The 20,631-nt window shown below is 42.6% G+C and overlaps 1 protein-coding gene across 6 annotated transcripts in view; it reads left to right on the forward strand.

Annotated features, from left to right (window-relative positions):
• IGF1R (insulin like growth factor 1 receptor) overlaps positions 1-20,631 on the forward strand; it is a 309,956-nt gene that overhangs the window by 184,292 nt on the left and 105,033 nt on the right. The window lies entirely within an intron of this gene.

Here is a 20,631-nt window from a genome sequence, read left to right on the forward strand (position 1 = left end):
TAGCACTGATTTGATGGAATTGCTCCATGACTTTTCCACAGCAATAGCTGCTATTACCTTAAAAAATAACTTGAGTTCTTTTCCCACTGTATCAAGGTGTTACACAAATATATATTTAGGCTGTTTGGGGGTTACAGATGGCAAACAACAAGTCCGCGTTTAAGAATGCATTTGCAAGCCAAAATTAAGTGGTGAACCGCTCCAGGGTGTGGGTCTACAGGGGGATAATGTCTGCTTTGCTTCATTTTGTGGGATAATTTTTCACATTTCTATTTAGCATTCATGATGCTCTAAATAGAAGCAGGAGAACACTGTAGTTCTTGGATCCCAGGAGAGGCAGAGGCCACGAGAGCTCCTGCTGTTTGGGGACAGTCTGTGATTCTACGTCTTTTTATATGCAACAATTATGACCTTGAAAGTGGGTGACTCTAATGTTGGTATTCGTCGACTTGAAAAATTTTTAATGCACCCGTGCCAGAGACCAGATCATCTCGGATGGACCAGAATAGACCACTGCTGTGTTTGGACCACAGTGGTTTGGTGAAATCTGATGCCCTCGCTTTTCTCTATGTACCTTGTATTTTATTGGAAAAAAAATTATTTATGAAAATGGCTGATTATGAAAAGCAAAATATAATTGAAGTTAAGGGGTAGTTCCATAGAGTTGTAACTAATTGACTAATCAGATGTCTATCATAAAGTATGTTAAAGGTGGTTTTTCAATACTGAGACAACAGGGGCAGGTAGCCCGTCCTTTGAAGTCTTGTTTGTTCGCTTGTCCCCACTGTGTCCTGGCCTGGAATGTCTTTTCCCCTCCCTTCAGCAAAGCTGACCCACCCTTTGGGCTCAGATCCAGCTTCACTCCCATATGGAATCACTACTGACCCTCCTCCGAGCTTTTGGAGCAATGTTCCTGTCTTCTTCCTTTCTGCCTGGGTGGGAGTCCCCGGGAGCTCATCACCTTCATGGCTTTATCTAACATGGCTGCAAGGTGCATTCTGCCTGGACCTGCCTTTCCCCTGAGTTGTTTTTTTTTTTTGCCCCGTGTCTCCCATATCCACCAGACTCATGCATTGGGAAAGCCTCCCATCACCTCACTCTCAGCCTGTGAAACACCACATGCCTTGCTTCTTCAAAGCCAGCCTGCCGGGGCTTCCCTGGTGGCGCAGTGGTTGAGAGTCCGCCTGCCAATGCAGGGGACACGGGTTCGTGCCCCGGTCCGGGAAGATCCCACATGCTACGGAGCAGCTAGGCCCATGAGCCATGGCCGCTGAGCCATGGCCGCTGAGCCTGCGCGTCCGGAGCCTGTGCTCCGCAATGGGAGAAGCCACAACAGTGAGAGGCCCACGTACCGCAAAAAAAAAAAAAAAGCCAGCCTGCCTTCTGGACTCTACCAGTGATGTACTGGCCTCAGCTCAAAACCTTGAAATCTGTCATCAGTCACCAAATCCTGCCACTTCCTTTCTACTTAAAAATTCACCTTTCCATTTGTTCCGCCCTCATCCGACCCCAGGATTTCTAGCATCCTGAGTGAATTTCCTGCACCCACTTTCTGTACATCTGAATCCATCTTGCCTTCCCACCTGCCAGCTTAACACTCTTTTGCATGGATCCTGCTGAGGCCAGAAGGTTGCTCCCTGTTACCGGATCTAGAATCCACACCCCGCTTTCTACCTCACATGACCTCTTCCCCCCACTTACACTGGTGTGTGCTGTCCATGCCTCTACCGTGTCTTGACGACATCGCGTCCTCTTCTATTTGCCTGTGTGTCTGGGTCCTTTTCTTTGTATTGCAGGAAATTCTTCCTCTCAGCTCGCAGACCTCACGTTGCTTTTACCCTCTGGCGGTTTACGTCTGTTTAATTTTATCACTGTGTACAGCTTCTGTGTGCCCAAGGAGACTGTAAACTCCTGGAGGGCAGGGATTAGGGTTTACAGCACTGGAGGGTAGACAGACGTCTTAATACACTCTTACAGCCCCTGCTGCACTCAGAGGTGTAGGAATCACACATGTCTTATACCCTAATGGGTCCCTGGCACCTGGCGCAGACACAGGCACGTTGTGAGAGCTCATTACATATTTACATGAATGACTGAATGAGGGAGAGAGGCCAGGAAGGAAATTTTTTATATTTTACCTTATTAGGTTATCACTGAGATGTTTAACCTCCTCACAGCTAGATGTTTTGAGCCACAGTCTAGGCATTTTATTCCTACTCAAGCAGCCGAAAGATTAAGGATAATCCTTTTACAGATATATGTTGACATGTCTCTGTGAATATGAATTAGCTATGTAAATCTTGATTGCCTTTCGTGGGTGCACAGTTTTCTCTCGAAAAGCAAACTTAAGTTAGGTGGGATGCCTCATGAAGATTTAGGCGTCTTTCTCTTCTCTTTTAAGACACAATTAATTACCTTATGCTAAATGGAAATTGGCTTCCTAAACTCTGTTTACTTGCTATATGTCTACCAAAAAAAATTGATGTAATGTGAGCCAGGGCTTACAGAATTTCTGGCACATTCATCTGGTCCCTATTACTCACAGATTTGTAAAACCAGTTTCTTATTGCAAATAGTACTGTTATCTGTTTAATTGCTTCAGATCCTAAACAGTCTGTATCTGTGATAGTGATTGCATTCATCTGTGGCCTTGACTGGGCTCTGAATTTTGACCTAGTGTGATGGGCTTGGGTTGGCTAAATGGTGCTAGCCGTTACTAGGAGGAGATGGTGGGGACTACATTATGGACCCTCCCTCCAATTCATAACTGTCAAAGACAAGTCACTTTGGGTTGAAGTGTCTACTGGTACCCTCTCCTGAAACTCAGTAGAATGACATGTTGTGTTGGACCATACCAGAAAAGCCAACGAACAAACTTAGATTCTTGTATGAACTCATTTGATCGCCATCAACATCAGTTTCCTCATCTGTCAAACAAAGAGTTTTGAATAGTTAACCTCAATGCTCCCCATGTGGAAAATTTAAGAACCACCGTTTATGGAGTTGCCAATTGTACCATACTCTCTGTTCTAGATCTTTGCCTGTAGTATCAATGAGTCCTATAAAGTGATATAAATCATAGTTTTTAAGTGTTATACTGACTTGACTGATTGATTCAATCTTAGTTGTTGACCTGGTCAACCTGGTTTGGTCCAACCTCAGAATGGATTTACAAGTAGCCAGCTTTCTAATGTTTGTTGCAAGTAAGCAGCTGGAGTACAGTATTTGCATCAACTGTTTTGTGGAAGTGAGTGATTCTTTACTGATGGTAATACTTTCAGAACTTCATATGAATGACTTGACAGTAGTTCCCGTTATTGAATGGCCCATTGATAGTTGTAGTCTAAAATTTTCCAGAAATTACAAAGGATTTTTTAAAATGGTCTGGGAGTGAGGAGGGGGCATATCAGTACCACAAGAGTCTTTAGGGCAATTTTACGCTGTTAGGAAGTACATGTAATAGAAACACAGATACGCAAGCTTATATCACACAAATCATTAATCATGCATGCTCCTGACAGGGAGATTATTTTCCAGTTTTTTTAAAAAAGAAATCTTAAAAGCTTAAGCTTTTTTTGTTTGCTTTTTTTATTAAAAAGTAATTTGGAGCCAGTAACCTAACCTGTTTTTCATAAACGTGCTAGTTGGAGGCAGCCAAAAAAATATTCATGCTCACATAGTCGGGGTCCTCAAGTGAACTTATGTCTTGGATCATGATATCTGGTAATTGCTTGAATTATCCTTGTTGAGTAATAGTATGGACCCTGAATACAGGGTTTGATTTATTATGGCCAGATGTCTACTCTGCTGGGTTTATGAGGACTTACTAAATGGCATCTCCTAATTAAAACCCCCTTTGCCCTGCCACCCTTCTCCCCTACCCCCAGGAAATGAATCCATTCTATCTTCATAGCATGTAACAGTTTGTGTTGTTATATGTTTACAGCTTGATCTTTGGCTAGACTGTGGCTTTTTTAAGGGTTTTTAAGACTTTTAAGCTAATTCTGATTTATCTTTGTATCTCCAGCATCACCATATGCCTGACACACAGTAGGATTTACACTTCTGGTAGAAACACAAAATGCTTACGATAGAAATATCAGGAGGAGTCACTTCCTCTGGCCATGGTAGTTGCCATCTATCTGTCTGGCAGCGGGGAAATACTCTTAAGAAAATGGAGGCCATTAAAACCCTCTAGCTTCAATAATATAATCTATGTGCTTCTTTGTTTATTTCACTAAAGGCTCAGATTCTGATGAAAACTCTTGGCTTCACGCTTGTTTCTGCTTTTTTCTGCCTTATTCACCATTTAGCCACCAGAATTGATGCATGGGTCAATAAGGCCCCAGCCCTATTGGCACAAATAGAGCTGGAAAAGACACTGAACTCTGGGGGTTACCAGAAATATCAGAAAACAGAACAATTACTGTTAGGTGGGGATCTCCGAGCATTCTTAACTTTGCAAACCCTTATAACAGCTCTGAAAGACAGCATTGCTAAATGAGCCGGGCAAAGCAGTCCTGGATGGTTCAGCTGGCTCAGGCATTGGGGATCAAGGGGATCCTTTGCCCGTGGACTTGGAAGGGTATTAATTGGGAAAGGACATTTAGGGTGTACTCATAAACTAGCGGACATAAACACAGAATACTAGGGTACGTACTATTACTTGCACTTAGACTGTTGTCACTGTTAACAACAGTTTTGGTTGGGGGTTTTGGTGGGGGGCCAGTGGGACACACCTAAATGCTTGCCTGTGTTTGTAAGTAGGAAAGTATTGAGCTGTCTCATAGGCTATATTGAGCCAAACCAATGTGATCTTTGTCAAAAGTAACTCAGGCTTTTTAGGTGGCCAGGGCAAGAGAAAACACAACACACACAGGATTTGAGGGCTCTGCTGAAAGGATACAATTAATACAACCGTTGTTCTTTTGTGTAGGTAACTGGTGAGAAGGAATACAATAGGACTACCTACCATTAACTCTGACCAACTCTTACCAACAAAGTGGAAGCACTCATCTTTTTTCCATTCTTACCCTTTCAGTGAAAGTTGCAGAGGAGGGATGCAATTTTAATTGTGGCTTTAAAGTGGAGATTTCCTCCAGGAATAATTGTTCCTCTCAGTAGGAGGTAGGCTTCCATAGTTGTTTAAGACTGTGTTCACCCCACAGGTTGACATAGGCAAGCAGGGTAGACCCTCTTCAGTTAAGTTAATTTTAGTTAAATTTTAGGCACAACCTGTCAAAAGGGGGTGAAGTGGGGAGGGGGGAGTTACACGTCCTAGAAACATGTGAAGTTGACTTAGTCTGTAAGGGAGTCGGAAGGAGTAGAAAGCCAGAGCCATCCCCGCAGCAGCTCCACGCAGTTGCTGTCTGGGAAGAACACTGGTCTCCAAATCCTTTAACTTCTGTATAATGAAGCCTCTGCATCCTTAAGTAACTTACTAAAAGTTTGTCAGGACTGCATTTTCTACACAGCCAAGTTCTGAATAAGGAGTGTTTGCTTTGGAATTTAGCCCAATTATTGCAGTATTGTTGAGGGAGATGTGCCCATGAAGGGGTGGGGGTTAAATGAATTGTGAGGATGGTATTAAGTACTTTCTCAATAATTATACTTTCCTCAATGTCAGTGTGACTTCTTTTTCACCCTCTTCCTTCAGTCTATTGAATTTGAATTTCAACTATGTAATATCAGTTGTACTGAAGATTATAAAATCCGTTAAGGGAGAAGAATCTGGAGAGCTAGAACCAAAGCCAGCACCTTTGTAGTGAGGATGACCCCACTCACCAGGGCTAAACCGAACAGTCTCTCTCTTTCTTTTCTTTTTTTTTTTTTTATAACTTTGTATTTTGTAATAATCTTAGACTTTACCAAAAAGTTGAAAAAACAGCACAGAGAGTTCCTGAAATGTCACCCAGTTTTTCCTAACATTAACATCTTACATAACCATAATCTAATTATCAAAACCAAGAAATGAACATTGGCACAATACTATTAATTACAGGCTTTATTTGGATTTCACCAGTTTTTCCATGAATGTCCTTTTTTTCAGGCCCAGGATCCTTCATTGCGTTATTTTACTATGTCTACATGGTCTCCTCCAATTGTGACAGTTCCTCTGTCTTTCCTTGTTTTTCATGACCTTGATACTTTTGGAGATTATTGATCAGTTATGTTAGAGAATGCTCCTCCACTTGAGTTTCTCTCATGTTTTCTACTAATTAGACTCAGTTTCTGCATGTGGGGGAAGAAGACCACAGGAGTGAGGTTGTGTTCCTCTCAGTGCTTCATGTCAGGGTCATGTCAGTGTGTTTACTACTGAGATGTGGTCAAGGGCAAGTTTCTCCACTGTAGAGTTTCCCCTTTGTAACCTAATATCTTGGGGGTGGAAGGATGATACTTGGAGACTGTACAAATGTCCTGTTTCTCATCACTCACTAATGTTGGCATCCCGTGGTGGAGCTTACCTGCAACATTATTACTATGATGTTCTAACGGCGAGTTTCTGTTTCCTTCTATATGTATTCATTGGGATTTTTCTGTAAGGATGAGCTGTCCCTTTTCCCCTGAACAGGCTCTTTAACCATATTTTTCTCCAGGTAACTCTCTGGGTGGCTGAAAGTGATTTACAAAGAATGGAAATGTCTCTTAAATGTTGAAAGGACAGCAAAGTACTGGGTCCCAAGAATGTCTTCTTCACCTGCCGTTGAGAGTCTACAAACTGCCTTGACCGCCATTCTGATTTGGATCCAGTGGATTACCAAACCCGTTAGAGCATTTGCAAAATAGTTTCCATGCCTTGAGAGTCCTTCTGATACTGTTTTTTGTTTTTTTAGTGTTTCTTTACAAAGAGCATTCATTTAGTAGGATTTTATAGAGCATGTTTTGGGCCCACCTTTATTGGAAAGAATTTAGATTTTTCTAATTAAGCCTTTTCTTTTTCTACAAGCATTTAAAGATATTATCCAGACCCTTTAGTTTATCATCTGCCTGCATTTGATCATCTCAGTGCTTCTTAGTGTCCTCACCAAATATTGAAAGGTCAGTGAATAAAATGAAATATATCTCTTTGGAGCTGTATCAGAAATACAAGCTGTAGGTTAGAAAAAAAGAAGTTGACATTATTGACTAAAAGGAATTTCTAAGATTACCTAGATTTCAATTAACCATGCTCTTTGGCCTTGCTTACCACAGATTATCAAAAGCTGGCCATCCGGCAAGGAGATAAGAGAGATAGGTTGTCATAAATTCTACCAAATGATGATAATATGGTATTGATGTACAGCAACTTGAATTGTGGGATCAAGATAGAGTCCTCAGCAGAGATGGTATCCAAACTAACTATACTTACAGGAAGATTAAAATGCCCTCTACATCTTGTATGTAAAGCAATGAAAAACTGACACATGACCCCGAAAATTCTCTGCCCCTCATTCTAGATTTTGCAGTTAATTAAAAATGGTGTCTGGAATGTTAAGAACTAAGACAATTCTAGGACTTCTTGGAGTATGAATATTTAGGAGATGGAAATGGTAGGGATGCCTACTTTGCTTTCCTGAATTCCAAACTTATTGTTCAGAAGATAGATGGCAGCCTGTCTACAGCTGGGCAAGGCTCCAGAATGGCCACTGGGAGTCTGTGCTCCTGCAGCACACGACCTTCTCGTGTTCTTGCCCATCGAGACATTCCCAGCACTCCCAAGGTCAAAGGGCTGGGCAGCGTGCTGATCTGAGCATAGTGTTACCCTTGACTCACTCATCTCTATTTATCGGTAGGATCCAGTGCCCAGAGCATCCCTTTAGAATGGGACTTAGAACAACTTAAATCAGCTTCCAGCCAGAGGCGGCTGGCTGCAATCCTGGGGGAGCTGCTCAGGCTCCTTTGTCATTGCCTGAAGCTCTGCCCTCCTGTCCCTCGGCTTTCTTCTCCTGACCACTCAGCAGACCTTGGAAAAATACAAGAATTTGTTTCTTAGTGTCTGTTGGAGAGATGGGCTCCTGCTTGTGCTGGGAGAGTTTCTGTTGTCTCAATGCTCACTCAACCCCAAACTCCTCCCAAGGCCACTGAGGTCAGGGGGAGGACCAGAGGGCATTTAAAGGGTGAAGAGCCTACTGGGTTTCACAGCAGCACTGCCAACCAAGCTGTAGCTTGTTAGCCCTTAGGACTCTCGTTCCTCCTGCAGGTGAGCTTACACTTAGATTACAACAGCTGACACTGATTCAGCATTTAACGTATGCCAGGTACTACTCTAAGCACTTTGCACAAACTGACTCAGTTTTCACATAGAATTACTATCCCTACTTCAGAGGTGAGAAAACTGAGGCACAGAAGCGTAAGTGAATTGACCAAGGAAGCACAGCTAGTAAATGGCAGACCTGGGCTTTGAACCCAGTTGATCTGGCCCTAGAGACATACTCTTAGACTCTACTCTCTGCTGCCTTTTATTACAAGTCCCACCACCTACCCACCCACCCCCAGCCCACTGCCAGACACACACACTGTCTCTAGCTGGATGGTTCAGATGTTCAGATGGCTGGAAGTGGTATCTCAGCTCTATATGCGTGAGATATGAAAATGTTAGATTCAAATGCCACTGAGACTTCAGATATTCTGGTGGCTTTGTGTGGAGGAAGGAGGGCCTTTCTGTGTTGTGTTCCCCTTCTTCCTAGACTTAGTGGCAAGATCATTCGTCTGGATGGTGGAGATGCTAGTGGTAGATGAGATATAACAGCCCCCTGATTCTGCTTTGCCCCCATGAATGACAGGTCCAGGGACCCCCATCTTGCATGGATGTCTCTGCTCAAATGGTCCCTGGGTCTTCATTTCATTTTGGAAAGAAAATCATTTGCCTGCTGTCATTTTATCTGTAATTAAAAAAAAAATTACAATCCAGACTTTTTACCATATTATTTATTTGTCAGTTACTCTTTTCAAGTCCCTTCCAAAAGCTTAGTTGTTCCACAAAACTTTGACATGGCCCTTGTGCTTAACTTTATACTTAAATCACTCTCCTTTGTAGTTTTAACTACACGTTCCAGTCTTTGCTGTCTTCCTGGACATTATTGCTAGCTTAGTTGGGGCCGGCAGGCTGTCAGGGATTCCCCCCCCACCCCGGAATGGGGGCATTCCGGGGGGAGGGGGGTTAAATGAGCCCAAAGCACATGATGTGAGAGCTGGTGTTGATGAAAGATATTGCAAAAACAGTGTGTGCTGTTATCAAACCCGACTGCCCTTAAAACATTGCTTTCTGTGGTAGCAAAATAAGCTTTTTATAGTGTCCTGTTTCTTCTGGTATTATCTAAACTAGTGGGGGGAAAGTAAGTAAGTAGTAACCTTTAGAAAAAAAAGAAGGTAGAGGGAGAAAATGTACTGAAGGTCTTGCTTTACCAATAAGTTGTTTTTAAAAGTGTGTGTGTGTGTGTGTGTGTGTGTTGGAAATCAGCCTTACTGCCATCATAATGAAGTTATCTAGTGCATTCTACAGGCTACCAAGAAAGCAATTTCCTCAGTCTTACCGTATCCCCATTGGGATACTTGACTGGTCACCCTACCTGTGTGTGGCTGATCCTCTGCGCATCGAGTGCCTTCACAGTACAGACCCAGATAAAGCGTGGAAGCCTTGGCGAAGAGTATTTGAGAGACAAGCTGCCTGGCCTTGGTGGGGGGCAGGGGGGGAGTCAGTTTCCTCCCATGTCGTTCTGGTCATCTGCTGCGGGGTGCTTCTCCTCAGCCCGTGGGGGCCCCCCTCTGCTGTGCTGGTACATCTAACAAGAAGTTCAGCCTTGGAAGGTTCTGGAAAAGGGGTTTCTCCACCGACACTGCAGCATGTTTGCTTCTACATGGTTGGCTTCCTGAGCAGAACTGTTGCCCTTCCTGTCTTCCTGGAAAGGGGCGGCTCCTGGTGTCTTCTTTCCAGATAAAACTCCTTCCTAGGACACCTTCAATAAGCGATTTTCTGGGTGCTTTGTTTTGCTTTTGTTATGTTTTTCCCATAGATAGGAGTAACATCCTGCTTAGAAAGTTCCCAGTTATGATACCTAAAATGGCCTCCTTGGAAACTTCCAGAACAGACCCCTTAATCTCTGCCCCTAGACAGGAGCAGGTGATGTGCTTTCCTGGCAAGCCGAGTACCCACCACTGCTGCACAATCTAAGCTGAGAAATCTACATTTACGTACATTCATTTTTTGGTTTTCACTCCTTAACTTCCTTTGCAAAGGAAGAGACTTCTTATTAAAACGGATTTTTCTCTGAGGGGGCTAAGAGAAAAACAATCTATTGTCCTGTAGAGGTCAAGGCCATGCTCAACAACGGGACCATTGTGCTGCTGCCCTGTGGGTTGGGGGACAAGGGGAATGTTTATAAAAACAAACTTTTGAAGCAAGGACAGTGCAAGGCTTTGTTTACCTGGCACTCTAAACTTAAGGGACTCATTTTGCCTGAAGAATAATGAAGTGCAGAGTTGTAATTAGAAAAGGTTGATGTAATTGACATGTTAACAATCTCTGTTTGAGGTTTTTCTCTCTCCCACTTAGGACAGTCATGCACTTATTTTTCTGAAGCCAACATCAGAACTGTCCATCCAAGGCAAAAACGGGCCTCAAGAAACACTGTCTTTTGGCAAAGAAAGACAAAGGTCCTTGTTCTCCAGGCCAGTGCATGTATGTGTGGAACGTTTTAAGGAACAATTTTGAAATGCACTCTTAGGACAAAACCCTGTTCCAGAGTCATTATTGCAGAGGTGCGACAGGATTTGTGCAAGCAAAGTGGAAATACAGTCATAACAGGACTTGTTCACTTTGACAGTATCTCTCTTAGTCTGGGAGTGAACATTTATAGAAACTCGGTAGAAACTCAATAGTGCTCTTTTGTCTTTATTAACAAATGACAGTATATATGTAACATGGTGGGTGAGATTTAAAGTTTTATTTTTGTTATGCGGTCTGAGATCTAACTTAGAAAGTTAACATTTCTTCTTGTAGTTGTTAAGGTGTGTCTTTTTTTCACTCACTAGCATGTGCTCCATTTCCACTAACTGGCTGGGGGTTTTTGTTCAGTTTTCTCAGATTTCTTTTTCTTTATCTCATCTTTTCTTCCCCCCTGAAAATTAGAATATTGGCAACTCATTGTTATTAGTGAGATTCCCACCTATGTGGCTGTGCGTTCTCTTATCTCTGTAAAGAAGTCGGGTAAATTCACTCTCAGTGGATTAGAGCTGTCCGTCATCCCCGACCCGGGTGTGATGTACTGTGTGCCAGACACTGAGGGAGCCCTGGAGACGACAGAAATAAACAGGATGGAGCCTTTTCTTGTTTACTTTCTTGTTGGTTTAGAGTCTTGCCGCTTCTGGGTGGCATCTAAAAGGAAATTTCATATGCGCCCAATAGATGGTCAGTATAAAATATTGTTAGTCTTCCTCTTTGGCACTCACTCACTTTCCCTGTGCAGGTGGATACCTAGCTTTTCTTCATTCTTTTCTTTTTAAATATTTTTTCTACCTTTATAAAGAACACAACTTCTCCTGACACAGACATAAATACAGACATTCCAAGGAGGAGCCCATTCACAACAACGACAACAGAACTGGGGATAGTGGACCTTATTTAACACCAGTCTGTGTGCCCAACTTGGGATCACTGGGAATGTTTCCTCAGATGTGACATCCCACCTCAAAGAAAGGAGACCCATGCTACCCTGGGTCTGGAGGGTCCACCCACCCACCTGCCAGGCAAAAGCTGCACCCTCAGTCTTCTGCACCCTCAAACTGTCCCGTTTCAAAGGAGATCTTGGAATAATGGGATACGAGTGGAGGTGGATGGAGCTGGGTTATAGGTCACGTCTCCTTGTGGGGCACAGCACACCCAAGGTCTGACCTCTGGAGAAAGGCAACCCTGAATGTCAGCATCCTATGGATTCCCTTAACCTGCCTTCAACTCCAGGTCCCAATCCTCATTAAAAAGATCAGCAGGGGCTTCCCTGGTGGCGCAGTGGTTGAGAGTCCGCCTGCCGATGCAGGGGACACAGGTTCGTGCCCCGGTCCGGGAGGATCCCGCATGCCGCAGAGCGGCTGGGCCCGTGAGCCATGGCTGCTGAGCCTGCGCGTCCGGAGCCTGTGCTCCGCAACGGGAGAGGACACAACAGTGAGAGGCCCGCGTACCGCAAAAAAAAAAAAAACAACAAAAAACAAAAAGATAAGCAGCCTGTTCCTCGGGTGGACAGCGGGACACCTCTTCTGACAGCTCCCAAGTATTCGGTTCCTCATCAGAATCCTCATCATCCACAGCATAAGCCTTCCTCTTCAGAATGGGTGCCATCACCACGGGTAGGACTATCATGAGGGATGCTCTGTGCTCCACTAGCGAGTTGATCCCTGGCCTTCTTAGTCTCTCTCTCCTGACCGGAGTGATCAGCTGGGACAAAGCCAGGGGTCCATGCCTGGTGGCCCCCTGCTCAGCACCCAGGATGCTGCTCTGCCATGTGACACCTCTTCATTCTTTTTTTTTTTTTTTTTTTTTTGCCGTACGCGGGCCTCTCACTGTCGTGGCCTCTCCCGTTGCGGAGCACAGGCTCCGGACGCGCAGGCTCAGCAGCCATGGCTCACGGGCCCAGCCGCTCCGCGGCATGCGGGATCCTCCCGGACCGGGGCACGAACCCGTGTCCCCTGCATCGGCAGGCAGACTCTCAACCACTGCGCCACCAGGGAAGCCCCCACCTCTTCATTCTTAATCCAACCAGAGAGCAGCCCTTAAAGAAGAAAAACGAGTCCATGGAAGATTCCCTTTGCTGTCACTGAGCAGTCCAGAAAACATTTGCTGCTGGTTACAGGTCGTCTGGGCTTTCTTCAGAGTGGGATTGGTTTTTTTTATTTTACCATAAGTAAGTCTATCAAATTAACAGTTGCTAGAAGATAAACTACATCTAGATACAGAATTACATTCTTGTCAGCGGTACATTTTCATAATAGCAATGGGAAAAACAAATTCTTACCAGCAGCTGAAACATACTAATACTGAAGACATTCCTGTGAACTATGTGCGCTGCTTTTGTTTGTTTGTTTTCAGAGCAGATGGGCTTGTTTGCTTTTTGCTTAAACATTAATCAAAAATCAATTTATGGCTATGTAAGTGGCATTAGATAATTCTCATTCTGACTCCAGTAAATAATATCTATTTGTTCATGTTAGATAAGTCTGGGGGGCGGTGAAATGTAAAATAGAATTACATGAGATATGACATATGGCTATGTGTTTTATAAATTAATGCTTTTATGCATGTGGGAGGAGAAGTAATTTAGCTTACTGACAAAAGGAAAAGCAAAGGAAATTCCAGAGAAAGAACAGGGTAGCAAGTCTAAATAAATTTGGAAGATGAAGAGAATATGATAATTTAGTTATGTCTATTTAACAAATCATCCCATTTCTATGTTGGGATAAGAATCATGAGAAAAAGAATATCCTAAGTGCTGAACATTTTAATATACTCCAAAGATGCTTTTATAACTCTTGTGCTGACCAAAAAAAAAATATATATATATGGGGACCGGAGTGGTATCATATAGACAAATACATTTATACATTTTTTTCCTAATCTTCTAGCAGGCATGTCTGCATTTGTAAATAAGTTGCTTGGGCTAGTCATGTTTGTGCAAAGGTAACTGACATTTCCCTGATATTAGAAAATAGAAAATTAAGTTTAGCTGAGTAACTACATATAGAACACCCATATTTTATATGTAGAGAGATATACCTTTGTTGAACTATCCAGAGAAAGTGAGAGATTATTCAAATTACTATTAATGCTCCCTTTTTCATAGATGTAGATCTGTTAATTGTAAGAAGTCTGTTTTTAAATTAATCAACGGGAACTTTTTATTTCTTCCCTAAGATTCATTTAGCCTTGAAAAGGCCAAAAGTTTAATGAAGCTTCTAAATGCCAATCTTTTCCTTCCTTCTGTGAGAGAATATGCTTCAACTATAATTACATTTGCATTGTTTAAAATATTAGTAATTCTACAGCCAGACCTCTGAGATAGCTGAGAAGTGTAAAAGTAAAAGCTTGAAGACATCATCAGGCACCCTGGAGACCCTTTCCTCACACCATAGGCTGATCCACCAAAGGAATTCTTATGAGGCTTTTTTTACGCCAGCTTTATTGAGGTATAATTGACAAATGAAAATTGACCACCTTGACTGAGGCGTACAACTTGAGTTTCTGATATGCATATCAGAAACATGCATCTGTGAAATGCTCACCACAATTAAACTCATGACCATATCCATCACCTCACTTAAAGTGAAGTTCCCACGAATATTTTTGCCTGATTAAACCTGGAAGGATCTGGGAAGTGCCCAAAACTTTGCAAACTCTTCTTGTATCTCATATCAGTAGATACTCAGTAACTCTGAGAGTAGGGAAAAGAATAACCAATACTCTTCTAATACTTTATTCAGGGTGTGCTGTTAACAGACTAGACATTCTGACTTTCCCTGTGAATTGTTCTTAGAATTTATTTTTCTTTTACCCTGATTCAGGATCAAAGCTGGCATGATAACCTCAGAGGAGCTTTGTGTGTGTGCAGTATGGAAATTGCGTTAGTCCCTCTGGCTTCCTCTCCCCCATTCACATATATTCCCTCTTCTTTTCTCTTCCCACCCCTGCTCCCTATCAAGTATATCCTACCCCAGACCCCCTGATTTGCAGCCTTCGCTGTCAGTTGAGGTGAGTCTGTGAAGTTCCCTATTTGTAATTGATTGGCAATGTTCTGTTCCCCTTCTGCTGCTGCAGCTGAATCATCACTTGCCTCTGTCAATTTTCTGAATGCCTCACCTGGTGATCAAGGTGGGGAAATTACAGTGATTAGTGTTCCAACTCTTGTTTGCCCATAAGTGTTCCAAAGTAGTACTTTTAAAAACTCTTCTCAGATATTTTCTTCTTTCATAGTAGATAGAGTGAATATTAAATGTCCCCTAATTGACTGAAATTCCTGTACTATAAAATTGAATTGGCAGCTTTACAGAGTAAAAGGTTAGAGGTATGGGGTGGGTGAAGGCTCACAATTTCTGACAGCATGTTTAGGTTGCCTTGACTATCTTATTGTCATATGACTACTGTAAGTGGCTGTTTTCATTCAGTCTTTGTTTTTCTAAAAGATATATTCATTTTCCCATAACTTCTTTGATATCAACCAAAGGAAAGAAACTTTCTTTTGATTATATATACTTTTCTCCCCTCCATTCATTGACCGTAAAATCAATGTTTGCTCTTTCAAATGACTTATAAAAATTTAAAATTACAGCAGTTGCATAAGCCATGCATAAAAAGCAGGTTTGTACAGTTGCCGAGGATCCATTCGTATCTTGTGTTGTTTAGCAGTTGTAACATCTTCTGTTGATTCCTTAGTGCTTCTGCTAGCTGGCTCTGATAAAGTTATCAAGGGTACCATGGGATACATGAAGGCACAACAGTGTGGCTTTACTAAATTTGGAAATAATAAATGAGTTAGGAGAGAATTTGAGGGTAATTTAGCTGAGTGTAATTAATCTTTACTTTTGTGCCTATAGCTTAAACTACAGTGGGAGGAATATAAGGACAGGAAAAGTTAAGATCCGTTTCCAGTAGCACCACTAGCAAGTTGGCTGCCTTTGGTCTGATATGTTGGTCTGTCCTTTAGCACTACTGCAAGGCGCTGATACCAGAGGCACTGTCCAGTCTCTGGTTGGGGCATCCAGGGCTCCCCAGAGGCCTCTGTGTGGGAAACACACAGTGGAGAAGAGGCTGGTACTGATGGATTCAGTGACCCAATGCAGAAAGGGTCTGCCTTAAAAAATGTTTGAAAGCCACTGGATAAAGCCCTTTGCCCCCCACCCAAGATTAGCAATTCAGTGAATTAGTATGGTTAAGGGAAACTACAGAAACGCTTTCTCAGGATGTGTTTAAACAAATGTGTGAATGCTCAGTTTTTGGCTTGGCATAAATGAAGTATAGCCTTGACTCAGGAATATGTTACATGGCTACCAATTACTATATCAGCTTGTGAGACAAAGGCACAACACACCATTGTTTACGGGGAAATGTCTCAGTATAGGTGCAGAAGCACTTGGGGATGCCTTGCCAGCCCCAAATCACACCAGCTCCTTGACTGTGCTAATAAATGAGTGTTGGATAGTGTACTATCAGGAAAGAAAAGCCTTTGGAACGGAACAGACCTGCCTGCATCTGAATCCAGGTTCCACCACTTATTTGTATCAGCTGTTCCCTGTCTGTAAAATGGAAATGATCAGACCTGCTGCCCAGATGGAAGTGAGGATAAATTTAGATGGACAAACAGTATAACTACCCAGCCTGTAGTAAATGCTGAGCGCCATGGAGGTTGGAGGATGTCTAGAATCTAATGACACTAACCTTTGAAATACGTTCATTTGACTCATGTGATTTGAGGCTTTTCTACTTCTGGTCTCAGAATTGTCTCACCCTACATTATGTGGGGATTTTTATCCCTTTCTTTTCCCCCCAGATATTTGCTAAGCACCTTTGTTGCAGGTTGGGTTCTCCAGCAGACTCCAAGGTGATGTTAGGAATGCAAAAGATTTACTAAGGAGGAACACTGTGAAAGAGAGAGAGGAGGAAGATGGTGGGGGGAGGGACAGGACATGTGCATCTGACAGGGATTCTGATCTGACAAAGGCTGTGCCAGCCCTTGGGGAGCTCAGAGCAAAGAGTGCCCGTTTGAGGAGTCCTTGTTGGATGGAGGACCACTGCCATGCTCAGTTCCTGGCTAGGGGCTGCCCTAAAAGAATGTGACCCTAGAAGATCTAGCAGCTGGAGGCCGTGGGTGAGTGACAATCTGCAGCTAGACATCACTGTCTAGTCCCTTCTGGAAGAGGACTCACACTGTGCAATTCTTTGCCCACACAGCCCTAATGTTTAAAGTTGGGGTCTCTAGATTTGAAAAATACATGCTTTCAGTGAGAGTTTGGTTATTCTTAAGGGGTCATATCTTTAAAACGTATGGCTATGGGAGAGGAAACTATTTCTTGACTTATACCAGCAGAGCCTTGCAGTAATCACCTCATGGGAAATAAAGGCCATCATCCACATGTTCACACTTAAGTGCCAATCTCCTTGGATGTTAGCTGGTTTAGACATATGCATTGCTAATATAGTCAGCCTAGCCAAGACAGTACCATCTTCCTCAAGCCCCCAGGAAGGTATGAAGTCAGCTGCTCATAATTGTTAGAATCAGTCCTTAATTTTTTTTCCTGTGTATTTCCCCTAACCTCTGAATTGGTTGGGTCCAAAGCTTAAGGATACCATCTTCTCTCTGCCAGCATCCTGCCTTGGCCTCTCCAGCAGTATGCCCCACACCATTTGACTTACTTGTTTTATGGATGCCAACTCAAAATGTATAACTTTGATGCTTGATTAGGATCTTAACCCTTATTTATTGTTAAAGAGTATTCAGCCTTTGAATTTTTCCATCCCACTGTATTCTTCTAAGGGCAGAGAATAGAATGTCCTCTGCTAGAAACAGGATAAACAGATTTGTCATAATTCAACCCTACAATATGCAAATAACTTGTTAGAAGAAATTATAGAAGAATAGAGTCTATTGTCAATGAAAATAAGAGAAAACACCTAAGAATTAACAACAAAACGCTATTAAAAAATACAGACAACTCGAATAAATGGAAAGACATATCATCAAACAGGAATGATCAACGTTATCAAGACATCAGTTCTTTTCAAGTTAACTTGTAACTTTAATGTGATCCAAATACCAATTAGACGAATTCTAAAGCTATCATGAAAACAAACAAACAAGATAGCCAAGAAGACTGTATAAGAGCAATGAGGAGCCCTAGTGTTATCAGATATTAAAATAGTCCATAGAGTCTAAATAATTAAAACTGAAGTACTGGTGCATGAACAGGCCAATAAAACAGAATAGACAGTCCAAATATAGACACAAGTACAAAGGAAATTTGATAAAGGCAGCCTCTGAAATCAGTGGGATAAAGATGAATTCTTCACTTACTGGCATTGGGGCATGGGTAACCATCTGGAAAAGAAATAAAGTTGGGTCCATACATCATACCCTACACTGCGTTGAATTCCAAATGGATCCAAGGTAAAAATGTAAACAGCAAAACTATATTGGTATTTGATAAAGGCAGCCTCTGAAATCAGTGGGATAAAGATGAATTCTTCACTTACTGGCATTGGGGCATGGGTAACCATCTGGAAAAGAAATAAAGTTGGGTCCATACATCATACCCTACACTGCGTTGAATTCCAAATGGATCCAAGGTAAAAATGTAAACAGCAAAACTATAAAAGTCCTAAAAGAACACATGAGGGAAACTCCTTTATAACCCTGGAGTGGGTAAGGCCTTTGTAGTTTCAACACAAAATCCAGAAGCCAGAAAAGAAAGCATTCATAAGAATTGAATAAATTATTAAAAATTTAAAAAAACCTCCTGCATAGCCAGAAACCATAAACAAAGACTCATGCCAAACTAGGAAAAATATATGCAACTTCTGTCATCGACAAAGAGCTAATCTTCCTAGTGAAAAAAACAGCTCCTGGAAATTGATAAGGAAAAGACTACCAATTCCAAAGGATTTGGGGTAAAATATTGAACAGATAATTCACAGAAAAGGAAATACACATAACTATTAAGCATATGAAAAAATGTTTTAATCTCACTCATAAAAGAAATGGAAATTAAAACTACACAGAGATACCATATTTTCACCTCTCATATTGGAAAAAAATCAAAATGTTTGATAACACACTCTCTTGGCTAACCTGCAGGAAAACAGCCCCAAGCTGCTGGAAGCTCTGCAAAATGGTACCACATCTGTGGAGGGGAATTTGGCAATATGTCTCAAGTTATAAATCCATATACCCTTGACTCAGCAACTTTGGGTAGGGCATTTACCCCACAGATATACTTGTACACATGCAAAGTAACAGTTGTGTAAAGTTATTCATTATACCATTGTCTGAAATAGCAATAGATGGGAAATAACTCAAATATCCATCAGTAATGGAATAGATAATTAGGTTAAGGGCAGTGGCTCCCAAACTTGTTGGCTCATTAGAATTACCTGGGGATTTTTCTTTTTTTTTAATTTCAAAGTTCAGGTCATACCCCAGACCAATTAAATCAATCTCTGGAAGGTGGGACACAGATTTCATGTTTTTTTGAAGTCCCCCGAGTGATTCCAATGTACAGACAAGTTTGGGAACCACTGAATTAGGGTTTATCCATACAGTGGAATATTATTTAGCTGTTGAAGTAGGTATCTTCAACATATATTAAGTGAACAAAATAACAAGCAGAACAGTGTGTACAAAGGGTTATTACTGGTGTGAAAAGGGAGAAATAAAAACATTCGTATTTGCCACATACTGAAAGCAAAGTATGGGAAGGAAGATTCTGTGTCGTATCTCCTATATATATATATTTTTTCATTTCTGAGCTACATAGTTATTACCTATACCAAAAATTTCAATTTTTATTATTGAAAGTACGAAGTTTGTCAATAATAATTTATCCTTTCCCACCATTAATCTGTGTCTGTTTGGGAAAAGTATATAAAGGATGATACATATAACGTGTATCATGTGCATCATGGGGTGCAAACAGGGACCCCAGGTTCTAGCTGTGGAACCTGGGCTTCTCAGGATGACTGGGACTCCCTGGGTCAAGTGCGGCCACAGAGCTTAGTCCTGTCCCCCACCTTGTATGTTTCTGCGAATGTCAGATTGAGGGTTCTGAAGCAAACCCTCCCAGAAAACTCGTCTTCCCTTTGCCTGGATGTGTGTTGCTGAGTGATTTGTTCTGTGCTATCCCTTACGGTCCCCAAAGTTCATTTGGACTAGGCATCCTCTAGGTACACTGGAGATGTGGTGGTGAGTACCACAGATGAAAAGGAAGACAGACTATAAAGCCCGCAAGTGGATAATCAGATAAGAAGGATGATAGTTAAATCTCATGACGAAAACCAAACAGATCTGCAGGATAGTGGCCGGCTGGTGGGCGTGGTGGGCGTGGAGGTGACATTTGAACCAGAGCTGAAAGGTGAGAAGGAGCCTGCCTTAGTCAGAGAGGAGGCCTTCAGGAAGAGGGAGGGGGAAGGACCCCGTGGCAGAGCCCAGCTTGAAAGTGGGTGCACTGTCAGGTCTGGAGACCAGAATATCCTGGTCTGTAGACACCTGGGGGCGGGCCACCACTTTGTGGATTTGCCTTTCAGCTCTTGGTTCTTCCAGCCAACCATGCCAGCTGTGGGACTGTCATCATGCCCTGTCCTGGCCAGGCGGAGAGAGGAGCAGATACCCGGAGGCCTCTCTCTCTGAGATGCTCTGGGGTGGCGGGAGCTTGTGAAAGGTCTGCTGCCCAAGGTAGGAAGTAATTTTTAGGCAGAAGAGGAATTTGCCAAGTAGGGTGGGCAGCAAAGGGCCTAACTGGCAGAGGAAACAGCAGAAGCAGCTACTTAGAGGGGCAGGGGCAGAGCTGTCAGGGCCTCTGCCTGTGGGGGGTGTTGAGGGTACGTATCTGCAAGGAGCCAGTTCAGAGAACATGAGGAGTCAGCTCTGGGCGGGGAGAGGATGAGGACTGCGTGCAGAGGTT

The sequence above is a fragment of the Physeter macrocephalus genome, chromosome 11 (assembly GCF_002837175.3).
Source record: "Physeter macrocephalus isolate SW-GA chromosome 11, ASM283717v5, whole genome shotgun sequence".
In the NCBI taxonomy this organism is placed as follows: domain Eukaryota; kingdom Metazoa; phylum Chordata; class Mammalia; order Artiodactyla; family Physeteridae; genus Physeter; species Physeter macrocephalus.